This window comes from Pollicipes pollicipes, unplaced genomic scaffold (assembly GCF_011947565.3).
Source record: "Pollicipes pollicipes isolate AB1234 unplaced genomic scaffold, Ppol_2.1 Scaffold_4740;HRSCAF=5597_pilon_pilon_pilon, whole genome shotgun sequence".
Lineage (NCBI taxonomy): Eukaryota > Metazoa > Arthropoda > Thecostraca > Pollicipedomorpha > Pollicipedidae > Pollicipes > Pollicipes pollicipes.
The window spans coordinates 34,604,545-34,618,659 of NW_023596545.1; the positions used below are offsets into that span (position 1 = coordinate 34,604,545).

Consider the following 14,115-nt stretch of genomic DNA (forward strand, 5'->3'; position numbering starts at 1 on the left):
GGATGGGGGGGGGGCTGTGGCGGTAGGGGGAGGGGGTGACTGGGGCGGGGAGGTGTCGGCCGCGACGCACCGTCGGCCCGCCGGCTGGGCCTTCTCTCGCGACGCTCTGTTTGTGGACTTGCCACCAGGCCCGGGCTCCCAGAATCGATGTTTGTTTTTGCTGCTCGTCGCTGCCGACACAAGTCAGGGCGGCGGCGCCGTCTTTTTCGTGCCGGCCGCCCTGGGACTGGCGCCGCGCCGGGCCGTGCTCTGGCCGCGCGCCGGCGGTACGACCGAGCCACCGTCCGCCGCGCCGCACCGTCCGCTCGTCCCGGCTTCCTCGCGGGCTGGCCACCCGGCTGGCTGGCCGGGCCAGGTGTGTGACTGTGCACGCTGTGCTGACCGGGGCGGCCCTCCGGAGCCGAATCGGATCGCAGGCCAGGCTAAACGGGCGGGCGCGACCGCGAGGCCGCAGCCAGGCTTAGCCGCAGCTGGGCGGCCGAGCTCCGGCACGCGGGGGAGGGCGGCCTCGGCCAGCAACCCGCCGAGCTGACTGGCGATTCCTGCGGTGCCGATCTCACCGGTCAGCAGAGGACCTCCTCCGGCGGCCGCGGGTGCCGCCGGCCAGCAGAGAGGACCTCCTCTGGCGGCCGCGGGTCTCGCCGGCCAGCAGGGGACTTCCCCCGGCTGCCGCGGGTCTCGCCGAACAGCAGGGGACCTCCCCTGGTGGCTGCGGGTCTCGCCGGCCAGCAGAGGACCTCCTCTGGCGGCCTGGGGATCTCGCCGGCCAGCAGGGGACCTCCTCCGGCGGCCACAGATCTCGCCGGCCAGCAGAGGATCTCCTCTGGCGGCCGCGGGTCTCGCCGGCCAGCAGAGAGGACCTCCTCTGGCGGCCGCGGGTCTCGCCGGCCAGCAGAGAGGACCTCCTCTGGCGGCCGCGGGTCTCACGTGGCGCGGGCGGCACGTCCGTGTACTGCCGCGCGGAAGGCCCGCCACCGCAGTGGACTGCGTGCAGCCGTGGTCGGGCAGCCTGCGGCCACGGCTGGCCCTGTTTTACCCACGCCGCAGGCTCGCGACATTCGCGTAACACGGCCTGCCTCTGATTCATTGGGAGGCAGTTTCTGGCGCAATCGGACATACCTGAGGTGGCTCATGGTTCTGCGTGGCACTCCGGAATACGGAATGATTTGTGTGCATTGGAAAAGTAGCCGTCGGCGGGCGGGCGTGATCCATGGCTCTGGCGGGCCGAGCGCGCGGTCAGCGGTGCTCCTCTGTTGACTGGGACCGTCGTGGTGCGTAAGGCCGCCCCACCCGGCCGGAACTGCGTGTGTGTGTGCGTGAGCACGCCGTCTTGTCCTCCCCTCCCCACCAGCAAACAGACGGTTGGTGGCGGCCCGACCCAGAGCGCGGCTGATGACCATGTTGATGACCATGAGACCATGTTCGTTTTCTGCGCCGTTGATGGAGTGTGCGCACCACACGCCGCCGGTTACAATGCGGCCTACGCGGCGGCTGTACTTGCAACGCACGCGCCACGGGCGGGTCTTATTACGCTCACTAAGCGCCTGGATTCTACCACTACGGCGGCGATTCTTTTTCAGTAGACAGGCGATGAGCACGTGCAATTTGTGCACGTCCTGTGGCATTAAATATTGCCCGGGCGGATACATGGCTTTCAGTTTCATTTCGCCGCCGCTGTAATCTGTGAGGCGTTAGTCATCGGCCACCTGGCGGTGTTGTTCGGGACTTATCAGCCCAGTCTGTATTAGAGCCTGTCTCCCCGCAGGGCGGCGGCGCGCAGGCGGCGTCTCCACAAGTTGTGGGAGAGGTTGTTTCGCTTGAGCCACCTGCACGTTGTAATTAAGCGCGCGGCCCTTGACCCGCCAGCCCTTCGAGCCCGCCGGGTGTGTCGCTCGATTATGTTTGGCTCGAAACGCGTGGTAAATGCATGGCTGAGTGGTGCGCAAAGGCCGTCGGGGCGGCTGTTCCCAGCTCAGACCAGTCTGGTGCCGACCACCATCTTTGTTTATTACATTGGCTGTCACCGGGCAGCCAGCTTGACAGGAGGCCAATGGCTGCTCGGTGCAGGTGGAGGGCGTGTCCGGCCGGAGTCGGATACGGGTCCCGTGCACCGCTTACGGTGACGTGCCGCTGCAGCGTGCATTGCGGTGAGTGGCTGGCCGGGCCATCCTCTCTTCCCATCTGACCGTTCAGTGGTGCAAGGACCCGGACCGGCACCGGTAGGGATGGCGTGGGATGAACTGAGCTCCCAACTCTCTGAACAGGGGCGTTGGCCCTGTTCGGCGTTAACCGGAAAGAAGTCGCACAAAAATGATTATCCCCCACCCCGCCCTACCCCACTCCACCTCACCCCACCTCACCTCACTTCAACCTCACTCACTCACTCACCTCACCTCACCTCACCTCACCTCACCTCACTCCACTCCACTCCACTCCACTCCACCACCCCACCCCACCCCACCCCACCCCACCCCATCAACACCCACCTTCACCTTGGGAGAACTTACGTTGCCCGTTCCTCCCGCGATCACTTGGGAGTCCGAACGCCTGACGTCGCATGTCCGGGCTGGCTCCGAAAAACGAAGCCTTCCCACCCGTATCTCACCATCTCACCATCTCACCATCTCACCATCCCTTTACGTAGTCAGCGTGGGCCCTCCAATTGATTTCGCTCTGATCGAGATCCTACACAAAACCTTTTCAGTTTCCACATCGTTCAAACATTCGCTCGCATCGCTCATCAGTCATCACATGATGGCAGCCATTACGGGTGACTGCGTCCGCATGTCACATCAATAAACGATGACTGCTGTCGGCCGCTGCTGCTTGTCCATTCCGTGCTGTGCACCTGTCGCCTTGCTGCCTGCCCGTCGCACGGCGGCCTGCGCTGCGGTGCGGTCCTTGGGTCACGCAGCGACCCGCGCTGTGGTGCCTCCCTGGGGTCACGTAGTGCCTTCCGTCGCCTGGGCCGCCACCGACCTCCATTGTTCCAGCTGCAACCTGCCCGCCCGCGGCGCCTGTCCGTGGCGTGGCGCGCGTGCAGCCGTGGCGACTCCACCCTCCGTCGGCGGTGCCGCCCGCACGGCCGGGCGGGCCCGCCGCCTCTCAGCCTCCCCTCTACGGCGGCCTCTGGCTCCGGTGTTTGCAGCGGCGCGTCCACAGATGGCGCTGGGGGTACCGCCACGCGCCGCACCGAGGCGGCCCGCGCGACCGCCGCGCTCGGCGGCGGGGCTGGGGGCTCGGTGCGTGGTCGGGCATGTGTTGACGCGCTTTTTATCGTGCTCGGGCGCGGCTTTCGATGTGCAAATGAGTAAGCGGTAGGAGTTGAGGGGCACCTTCGTCATCTCGGGTGGACGGACTGATCCACGCGCCTGGCCGGTTTCTGTATTCATGATCCCGTGTTCGTCCTAATCTGCAAAGTCTTACCTAATAAGAATCTGAAGAATAAAGTATCGGAATAGGAATGAGATAACCTTAATAAATCCGGCGCTAATTCGGCTGCGACGCTGCAGGAGGCTGTAACCGCGGCCGACGCTTCCGATTTGCACGCCGCCGGCGCGTTTCTCGCCTAGGTGCGAAGCCGAAACAGCGTCCGTTTGCTGCCGTTCGTTTACCTGCGATTGGTGGTCGTCGGGGGGCGGTGACCCCGGCGGCCGTGGCCGTGTCCTGTCGATGCCGCGACCGGCGCTGGGTGTTGGCACGGCTCCGGGACGCCGGCGACGTCGCCGCCGGTGGCCGCAGGTGAGGCGACGTGGCCGCCGTGTCGGCCGTCGGACGGCTCTGTTCGGGGATGCTGTCATGTCACAGCTGCTGGCGCTGGCGGGCCGGGGGCGGTGATGTATGGCGCCTGCGAGCGGCGGCTCGCCTCGGCTCGATCTCGCCGGCCGGTCGCCGTCCGATGCGACACGGCCCGACGACTCGCTCTGATTGCCCGCCTAAATCCGGTGTCGGCCGCGCCGGGCGCCGGCCAGCCGTCGGCTCCGATTGGATCACGCCAGCCGGCGGCGCTGTCCGACTCAATGGTGTCCTACACACGGCCCGGAGCTGGGCCACGCATCAGGCGCCGTCGAGTGGTGCCGCGTGTCGGACTGTCAGCGCCGAGGCCCGCCGCCGGCGCCGCCGCCGCCGCCGTCGTCGACGGGCGCGCCGCCAGCCGGCCAAGCTGGCCGCTCTCGGAGGGAATATTAGCGGGCACAGTCTGAAGGATTGCACGGATTTGGAACGTCTTGCGCTCGCTGCGCCTCAGTCAGTAGTTCTCGCAATAATGCGAGTAGCTTAAGTGTTTCCATTTTAGTAAAGGCACACAGTTACATTGTAAACAGCGGGATGTTGAGCGACAGGCAATAGCGTTCCTGTTGAATATCTTGTGATGCTGGCCACCCATCCATTGCGTCATTTCCCTGAAAATACAACGACCGTGTGTGTTCTTCGCAAGCATTCCCAACTATCGCTCCGGAAGATTGCTGATGTAAATTGTTTCGCAAAACGTTCAGGCTGCAGCATGCAAAAGGTCTGCATAAGCAGCTTAGCTGGTCAAGCAAAGGTAAGAGGCTCTACGTCACGATCCCTGCCTCGCCATGAAGCACCACCCACACGAATGTCAACAGCTACAGCCGCCGCCGCGAGGCGGGCGATAGGAGGGCTGCACGACCTAGTAACATCCGCGAAACAAAATGAGAAGTTGTGCTGATGAACCTGTCAGGTGTTTCTTTTCCGTGGGACATGGCATCAACTGGTTTCAGATAAGTGACCTTGGAACCCTCCAGATTTCGATTGGCTGGAATGTGTCGATTTTGTGCCTTGTTTTTCTTCGGCCCTGGCCGCCACGCTGTAACCTAGCTTGCCACCATGTTCGCTTGCCACCGTGACGCTGGACTCGCGTCTGAGTCTTTTTGAGGCCAAAACATGCGTGACTCGCCACAGCACTAAGGGTTAATTAACGCCGGCAAAGCAAGCCACCATATGAAGCGGGGGGGGGGGGGGGTGCGGCAGCTTTTCGTGGGTAGTGGCCCCAAAAGGTGTTTTCATGCGCCGGGGCACGTTATTAAGGAAGCGAGGACAAAACCTCGTTGCGTTTGGGCACCGAACCGCTCCGAATGCGAAACATGTATGCATGTTGTATGGGTTCGGTAATGTTACTCTGCATATGTCCTAACTCCTCGTTGCTTTTATCTCCGCTGGAGTTTGTTTGCTAAACATTGAAACTTACCCGGGCTGTACCGCTGTTGGGATTAGTTGGAAAACGGCTGTTCATGTCGAGCCGACACAGCATAGCACATAACACACGTCGCCTTTCAGCTATATTTAAAAAACAACCTAGTATTATTTGGTATTTCAGTCGCTTGCACGCCGCTTTTAGTCTAATGTCCGTAATCAAAAGGCTTTATAAGCGTTTGCTGTACGTGCAAAGCTGCGTTTGAATTCTGCATTGTCCACGGTCATAACTGTTCCCCGTTACGACCACAAATGATACAGGCTACGCACAAGCTCGCGGAAACATGCCAAACAGCTGCATTGTCCTTTTTACCAGCACAAATGATACAGACCTTGCGCAGGTCCGCGTAAACATGTGTAGGCTGAATAGAGTGTAACGCAATAGCATGGCAGAGGTATAGGCAGAGAACACGTAAACGTGAGCAGCTCGTCCACGGTGTGCAACCCGTCTGTGTCTGGTACCGAAATAACCGTCTGTTCCCGTCATTGAAAATAAGAAAACAACAGCAAACATTTTGATGCGTGAAGCAAGTATGTCCAGGCGCTCAAATTGGGTTTGGGACCACTTTCCGAGAATGTGGGCCGAATGGGCTGTGTGCGTCTGACCGGAGTCCGATCAGCTCGGTCCGCATCCAACCACCGGACCGGAGTCCGATCAGCTCGGTCCGCATCCAACCACCGGACCGGAGTCCGGTCAGCTCGGTCCGTGTCCACCCGCTCGACCGAAGTTCGGTCAGCTCGGTGCGTATCTAACCGCCGGACCGGAGTTCGGCCAGCTCGGTCCGTGTCCAACCACCGGACCGGAGTCCGGTCAGCTCGGTCCGTGTCCAACCGCCGGACCGGAGTTTGGCCAGCTGTGTCGGCGCCTGTCTGCGGCCGGGTGCGCCGAGCCGCCGCCGGTGGCGTCCGTCCGACCAGTTCCGATTGCGCTCTGTCATCACCGCCCGCTGGCCGCCCCGCTGGGTCGGCCCTCCGCGGCTGACGCAACGGAGCCGGCCGGCAGAGGTGCGCGCCAGTGGTCCTCACCGGCCGGTGGAGGTGTCCGCCGGTGGTCCTCACGGATCGGTAGAGGTGCCCGTTATTGGTCCTCACCGTCCGGCAGAGGTGTCCGCCAATGGTCCTCACGGGTCGGTAGAGGTGCCCGTCATTGGTCCTCACCGGCCGGCAGAGGTGTCCGCCAGTGGTCCTCACGGGTCGGTAGAGGTGCCCGTCATTGGTCCTCACCGGCCGGCAGAGGTGTCCGCCAAAGGTCCTCACGAGTCGGTAGAAGTGCCCGTCAGTGGTCCTCACCGGCCGACAGAGGTGCCCCGCCAGTGGTCCTCACTGGCCGAGAGGACAGGGCGTGGCATTGCTGGCCGCTCGAAGGGAGAGTGCTTCAGGCTGTTTTTCCGTGAGAATGATCGATGGCTCATTGTTTTCTCCGCGCCCGCGATCCCCGAAGAATCCACGTCCGCGCCCTTTGTTACGGGGCTAGTCTTAACAAAAGGATGGGTCTGAAGCTCTACCCGCCGTTGCCAGCTGATCACCCAGTAGGGAAAATCCACATCTTTTGACTTCGTGGAAGATTAGTTGTGTTGTGGCTATGTCGCCAGGCACACTGGGGTTATATACGGAGGAAATTTATGACATGATGACCGCGGCTGCGGCTACAGCTCGTTGGCCAGGTCCATAAAACGGCGCGCTTTCGCACTTAAGGTGAGGGTAGCACGTGCCACACGTGTCGCGCCGTGTGACAGCCCGCTAATGTACGCAGTCTCCTCCCCGCGGGAAGCCCAGACCGCGAAGCCTGCGTCATGGTCACCGTGCACGGGGGGCGGCCGATCCCGAGCAGTCGCGGGCCGCCGCACGGCAGAGGTGCGCCTCCGCCCTGAACCGGGGCAGCTGTCCGCTGCCGCCCGGTGGCCGCCGGCGGGCAGCGCGGCAGACGGCCGGGCGTCGGCTCACCTGGCTATCGATCGCCGCCGCCGCCGCCGCCGCCGGCTCGTCGCGGCCCGGCCCGCTCTCGTCTGTGTGCGAGTTCCCGGTATCGGCCCGGCGGGCGCGGTGACGCGCACCCTTTATTGCGGCCAATCGGCCGGCGGCCGTCGTCCATGCGAGATCAATCGGGCGCCGGGGGCGACAGACGGCCGGCGGACGGGACGGCGGCCGATGGCGGCCCCCCCCCCCCCCCCGCCCGCCGTCGGAGATGTGCTGCCGGCCGGCCGGGGCGCTGGCCTCACCTGCGGTGACGTCGGAAATCATGCGCTGCCGGGAAATGACGGGTTTTGTATCCTACGCGTTCGTGGAGACTCAGATATTTTGCAGTTATGTGCAGTGAGTGGCGCAGGCGACCAACGTGTTGCTTATGCCTCAACAAAGCTCATGAAATAATTGGCTCTGTATTGCTGCTTACAAATGATCGCGGTTGTACCGTAAGGACTTGAGCCGCTCGCTGGTGCGCCCCGCCATTCTTCGATTGCTTCATTATTTACGAACACGTGGCGAGCAAAGCTGACTTCTTTATGACTCGTACGCTTACGCGGCGTGAATTATAAGTGTTCATAGGCTCGTTCATTGGCTTTATGTAAGTGGCGTCGGGCCGGCCGGCGTGTTGCCGGGCCCCGGGGACGACGCTGCACTGCTGGCGAGGCTGCGCGCTCCGGAGCACTGTGCGGAGGCGGGATAATCGAGATACATGGCCCAATCAGTGGACACGCCGAATGCCAGATGAATCTGAAGGAGGACGCCAGGGATTCATACGTGCGCATGTTCATCGCATCATCGGTGATTAAGCTTGTTATTGTACCAGGATGTGTCTGTTTTCCGAGATCATGCTGCTTTCTGGATGCAGTCCAGCCAGCCGTTTGATTGGACGCGTTCTGGGAGCAGTGTCCATGCTATCCAATGCTTGTTGAGTGAGCCCCGACACACCATCGGATCATGAACTTCCTGGCAAACGTCAGAATTTTGCGGCGTCAGTTTTCGCACCACAGTGGTTTGGCACGGCTCGTCTTGCTTTGCCTTCACCTGACCGTTAAGCGATCGCTGCCGCCGGCCGCGGGTCATCTCTGTCAGGGGCACAGAACGTTCGCCTGAGGCGACTTGAGCCCACCCCGCCACGGGCGGGTGAATCGAAAGGCAGTCCTAAGGGACCGTCCCTGTTTTGCGTTACGCATGGAGGGGGCGGGGGTTCTATGATAGAACGTAACTAAAACGTGGCAAGGGGAGGGGGTTTGCACAGCGTAACACTTAGATGCGGCTACAAATCTTGCTCCCTTTTTATATTTTAGGATCGTAAAACTGAAGGCCGTCGGCTTCTTTTAATGACAAGCAACACCCTGCAATTTGTTCCGCACCTCCAGCTCAATTAGTTCAATCAGCTCAGGTAGGGGCCAAACAGCCGTTGCCTCGCTGGTACACTGCGTTTATTACGGTTTTTAGGGGAGGCAGTGTTTTCACCCAGCGTAACCATTGGAGAGAGCTGAAAATATTCAAACAATACGTAAATGCGTAACTGAACTTCTCGACGACCCCGAACCCACCGAGCCATCCGGCCGAACGCGTTTCCGCGGAGACGGTGCAGACGGGACGGCCTCGGTGCCATCAGTAGGGAGCCGCCATCTCGAGTGGGACGCCTTTTTCCCTTACATTCGATCAGTGGATTAAACCGCTTCAACCATCTGCCAAAAAAAAAACAGGATATTTGGTTCCACCGTATCGGGAACACGGCTCAGATTTGGGCAACACCAGTGACTGGTGTACTGGTGTACTGGTGTACCGCAGCAGCCGAGCCGAGCGTACATGCCGTGGCCAGCGAAACAGCCCGATCCTATTGGAACATCAGTACAACGACAAACGGTGTTGCCAAATGTTTACAGTTACGTCCAACTCGCTCTGTCGTAATCTTCGCCCCGTTCTGGATGGCCAGCTAGTTCTGACAAATGGTGATTGCAGAATGCGTTGCTTGGCCTTGTTAATTCGTTTAATGCGTTTCTGAATAGGGGAAATATGCAGGATGGAATATGGTGCGAGCTCCACACGTCTGTCGTCGGCATTGACTCCGCCGTGTTATCTAATCAGTGGGATTTAGACCGAGGTGAACAGGGCGCAGGCCTCGTTGATGATCCCCTTCCTCTTTGTGGGCTGTCTGTTGCCAGCTACAGCCAGCCCACGTGGGAAGGGATCAGTAACCGACCGGTCATTTTTTGGGCACATTTTTCGGGGGGGGGAGGACAATGGTTCTATAAATATCAAATACCTAGTTTTTGAAAGTAGGTAGTAATATTAATTTATTAATTGTTAATATTTAGAAGTTTATGGGATTGCCGCATCAATGCAGAACATTGATGTGACCTACTGATGTGGCACATTGATGGCATCATCTATCTACCCTTTCAATGTAGGGTAGATAGATGACGTTAATCCCCAATAGCACCGGCCGCTTTGCTGTTGAAGACTTGCAGGCTGGTTGGTAGATGAGTAAAAATCAGAAGAAGAGTGGTTTTGGGCGCGCATTGTCAGCGTTCGCATATGGACACTGGACCCATGCTGGCGTTACAGCTAAAGGAGGAACTAAGTAGGTGACACGCCTAACCCTGCGTGGGTGGGATGGGTGTGTGAGCTCCTTGGCTCCCCTTTTCTCTTCCGCCTCTCTACTCACCTGAAGATGGCGAACGACAAAAATGCATGGCCTCAGCTATTCCGCCCCAGCCTTCAAGCCTTGCAACAGCAAACAGGTCATCACTGTTAGAGCTGAAAGTCATCTACTCAATCTTGATTTAAGTGGTAATGAATGCGTGAAGCCTTTCTGTCATCTGACTGTACAGTGAGAGTGGCAGCATCGTTACCGGCTGAACGTTTCCTGGGCATTCTGTCCCGTCCCGTCCCGTCCCGTCCCGTCCCGTCCCATCTCGTCTCGTCTCGTCTCGTCTCGTCTCGTCTCGTCTCGTCTCGTCTCGTCTCGTCTCGTCTCGTCTCGTCTCGTCTCGTCTCGTCTCGTTCCGTCCCGTTCCGTCCCGTCCCGTCCCGTCCCGTCCCGTCCCGTCCCGTCCCGTCCCGTCCCGTCCCGTCCCGTCCCGTCCCGTCCCGTCCCGTTCCGTTCCGTTCCGTTCCGTTCCGTTCCGTCCCGTTCCGTTCCGTCCCGTCCCGTCCCGTCCCGTCCCGTCCGTGTCAGCGTCTCCTGTGGAATGTGGACATCTGTTGACGCCGCTTGACTTCTTCCTCCAGCCTCATTGGTGACCTTGGGTGTCTGCGACCCCGATCATGACCCGGTCACCTCGCCTTGTGCCCATGGGACGACCGCTGAGGAGCGCTGTGCTCTGTCCACGCGGCGTTCGGGCGCGGCACCACCTGCCTCCTGCCGACCGATGGCGGTGGGCGTGGGGCGCGAGCCGATGACTCGATGGCCCGCGGCGGGCGGGCCGTGCCGGCAGCGGCGCCGCCGGGGTCAGTCCCGAGAGCGGCCAGACTGTGCCGGCCGCTGTTGTGGCGGCCGGCTGAGCCACGGTCCAGTCCGGCCCGGCCAGAGCCGGGGGCAGCGTCGCGTCGCTGTATGGCTGCCGGTGGCGGCGGCGGTCAGGAGACGGGAGAGGTACTGGCTAGCCTTGGCAGTGAGCTGTCGACGTTCATATCGGACGCTGTAGGGCTTCCCCGATGATATGCCTGCCTGCGGGCTACCTGCTTGCCTGCCTGCCTGCCTGCCTGCCTGCCTGCCTGCCTGCTTCCCCGTTTACATTGGATGCCTGCTTAGCACAAATGCGTAGCAGCATCCTACGGCTGGTAGCGCCCGGAGGCATAGACCGCCGGGCTTTCCCCTCTCCGACAACAAAGGGGCTTTGTTTTTGTTCTTCTTTCGTCTGCCGTGGGCGTCGGCGCTGGAGTGCTGCCCTTCGATCCCGCGGCGGAAATAATGCCGAAGAAAGCTTCTGCGAAGCTGCAGTGTCGCGCGGGGTCGCTGGGCCTCGCCATAGTGCCGTTGAATGGGTCGGCCGACTCGCTGTTCTAAGTACTCGTTTGCCGCCGTTTGCCAGACGTCGGCGGCGGGCGGCTGCGACGCTATTATCAGCGCTCTGTTAGGCTGCGATCATTAGCGCTGCCGGCCGTCGGCGGCAGAAATCCACTTTTGATGCAGCCGCCGAGTTCGGCGTCCCAGAGCCACGGCCCTAATGGCGACTCGTAAGGTCAAAGGGGCGGCGCCTAATGGATGACGTTATGAAGCGATTGCCGACGGCAACGGCAGACCGAGCGCTGGTTAGCCGGCGAAGGTGCCCGCCGCCCCCGGGGCGTGCCGCCGCCACGTGACCGGCCTGACCTCGATTGGCTGTGTGGTTGGACACCCGACACGGCGCGCGCGCGGTTTGATGTCGCTAATTTTAGTGGCGCTCTGTATTTTCTCGGTCGACACAGATGGATGGCGGCGCGTGTTATTAGTGGATGGAACAAATGTTGTGGCTGACTAATGACCCGGCCGGGGTTGGAAGTCTGGTTTGGCGCTCAGCTGTCGCCATCGTCGGCCCGGCGGCTTCCGTTTTTTGCTCCCATCACCGGAAAATGGAAGGGGAACTAATGGCCCGTGGATTAGCGGAATCGGGACATTTACAATGGGATTAATATGTGGCCCAATGTGTTTGCCCTATCCTGTTTTTTTGTGATGAAGCCGAAGCCAGGAAGCCGAATCCATATGCAAGCAATTTAAAGCTTGTAGTTCCGTTGAATCATCACCTAAGATGTCCCATGTCAAACAATGAATTCCAGATTGAATCTTTCATATCATATTTGATGACGCCAGTACACGCTCATTGTGATCATCGGACACGTCTGCTCATTGTTAGCTGACATGCTCTGACGGCAGAGTGAAGCGAGAGGTCGGTCCAGTTTATCTAACAGTGGCTATGTGAATGGCCCTTTTGGATGTCAGCCAGGTCGCTTTAGGCGACTGATGCCGTTTGCCGCTGCTGCTACTGCAGTACATTTTTCACAGTACCATGACCTGGAGTTCTTAAATTTAGGCAAAGTTCTATGGCATGTTCCAAGATTTATGCCAGTCTGTTTCAGCTGGTGACGAAAAATAGGTATTTTCTGTATCCATAGACAGCGCAGCACGACGGTAATCGGTAATGGAGTCCAGACGATAATTTGATAAGCGCCCTCTCGGCGCAGGTCGGATTGCGTCGCTTGACACGATCATCGTTGACGTCATCACTAACCTCCAGTTCGTAGCATATATTGTCTCTCGTTGAGATAATCGGGCTATATATTTCCGTTCGGATTAGTTCAATTCGGCGTATCGGCCCGGCAGATCGTCTCAAAATGGTGTGTGTTGGGGGTTCGAAGTACCCCCGGCGCATCGTGTGCTGTGAAATGTCCAAGTGACACCCGGCGTAGTACAGCTCTTCTTCCGGGCATCCTTCTCTTGTTTCTCCTTCCACAGTAAAATAATTCCTTGGGGGCTCACAAAGAGCAAAACGCTGCGAGCTCAAGATCAGCGAGATCATTGCGAACTGTACGACTTCTTCGCAGCGCGTTTACGACGCAACTTTTGTTTGTCGAGTCGCAGTGTCTGCTCCCCGCCCCCGCCCTACGTGAGCGCGCGCTCCCCGGAGTGTGGTCTGTCGTCTTGTCTGCCGTTTGGCTGCTGTCGTTGCCAGCCGGTGACTGGACCAGGCCCTCCCAGCCCGGCATCGACTGCGGCGTCGGCGGCGCGCCCGTCGCTGCCTTACCTGTGTCGCGTGTGCCGCGCCGCTCTAGGAGGCGCCGGCCGCCTCAGCTGCCGACACGCCCTTCCCCCCCCCCCCCGCCCCCGTGGGCAGGCGGCCGCACCAACTGCAGCCGTTTTTGCCGGCCGTCGCCGAGGTGCATGATGACACGCACGCGCTGACGGCCGGCGTGTCTTTGTTCCAGGTAAGCCCCGCGATTCGCTAGAGGTGCGCATGTGACTATGAAGCGGCCGGCGGTGGAGGACTTCTACCCGGGTGTGCAGCCGCAGACGCTGGCGCTCATCGGTCCCGACCTGGCCGGACTGTACCACTACACCACGCTGCTGCAGGTCAGTGGGGGAGGTCAGACCGGGCGCCGGATGCGCCGCACCGTGCCGGGTCAGACGCCTCCGCTGAGGTCGCGCCCTGTGCCGTGGCTGTGACGCGGGCGAATGACTGCCGCACCGCTGCCGCAGGTCAGTCATGAGGTAGCGGTAGTCTCAAGAACCCCGCTGACGTCCGGGCGGGTGTTCCTGCTTCCCGGCGCGCAAGCCATTTGCACTTGTGTCTTTGTGTCGCGGGCACTTGTACACAAGTGACGCCGCACTTTTTCCCTTAAGCGGGATCTTTGTGAAGGCTGCGGGCCGAAGGATGGGCCTGCAACAGCGTCGCCGTGCTCGTGAAGGGGTCGTTGTTGCGGCGTTGGAAGGCCGCGAAGTATTTCCCGGCGTCTGACAGCTTTCTCCGCGACGCCCTGTTTCCGTTGTGGGTCCATTGGTGACCACCTTCCCCAGTCTGCACCATTGCCTCCAGCGGCGTGCATGCGCCAGAGTCGTGCCGCTCCGCCCTGTTCCCGTGTGTTGAGTGGTTCACAGGCGCAGCCTCACTGACTGTTCCGTGATACGGCCATGGGCGCGGGGTGGGACCGACATTCGTGTCGCAATGGCCTGTTGACGGCGGGGTGCGCTGAGTCACGCCTTTTGGAGGAGCTCACCAATGACTCCATTTGGCTTCGGCGGACTGCGGTGCCAGCATGGCAGCGCGAACACGATCATCACGAGTGCCGCAGAAGTTCCGGCAGACCGCGGGGGCGCGCGAGACAGCTTTACGCCGGGCAGTTGTCAGCTAAATAAACAGCAGTGCGCAACCAAATAGCGACTGCGGCGTGCCGTTGGCGGTGGCGACGGACGTGCAGGTCGAAGCATTAACAGGTTGTTTTAGTTTGTCC

At 60.6% G+C, this 14,115-nt stretch overlaps 1 long non-coding RNA gene across 1 annotated transcript in view; it reads left to right on the forward strand.

The window, feature by feature from the left end:
- Positions 1 to 13,251, forward strand: part of LOC119099171 (uncharacterized) — a 35,970-nt gene extending 22,719 nt beyond the window's left edge. Inside the window, exon 3 of the long non-coding RNA XR_005094318.1 lies at positions 13,093 to 13,251. This is a non-coding gene — a long non-coding RNA (uncharacterized LOC119099171). The remainder of the gene's footprint in view (positions 1 to 13,092) is intronic.
- The last annotated feature ends 864 nt before the right edge of the window (positions 13,252 to 14,115 follow it).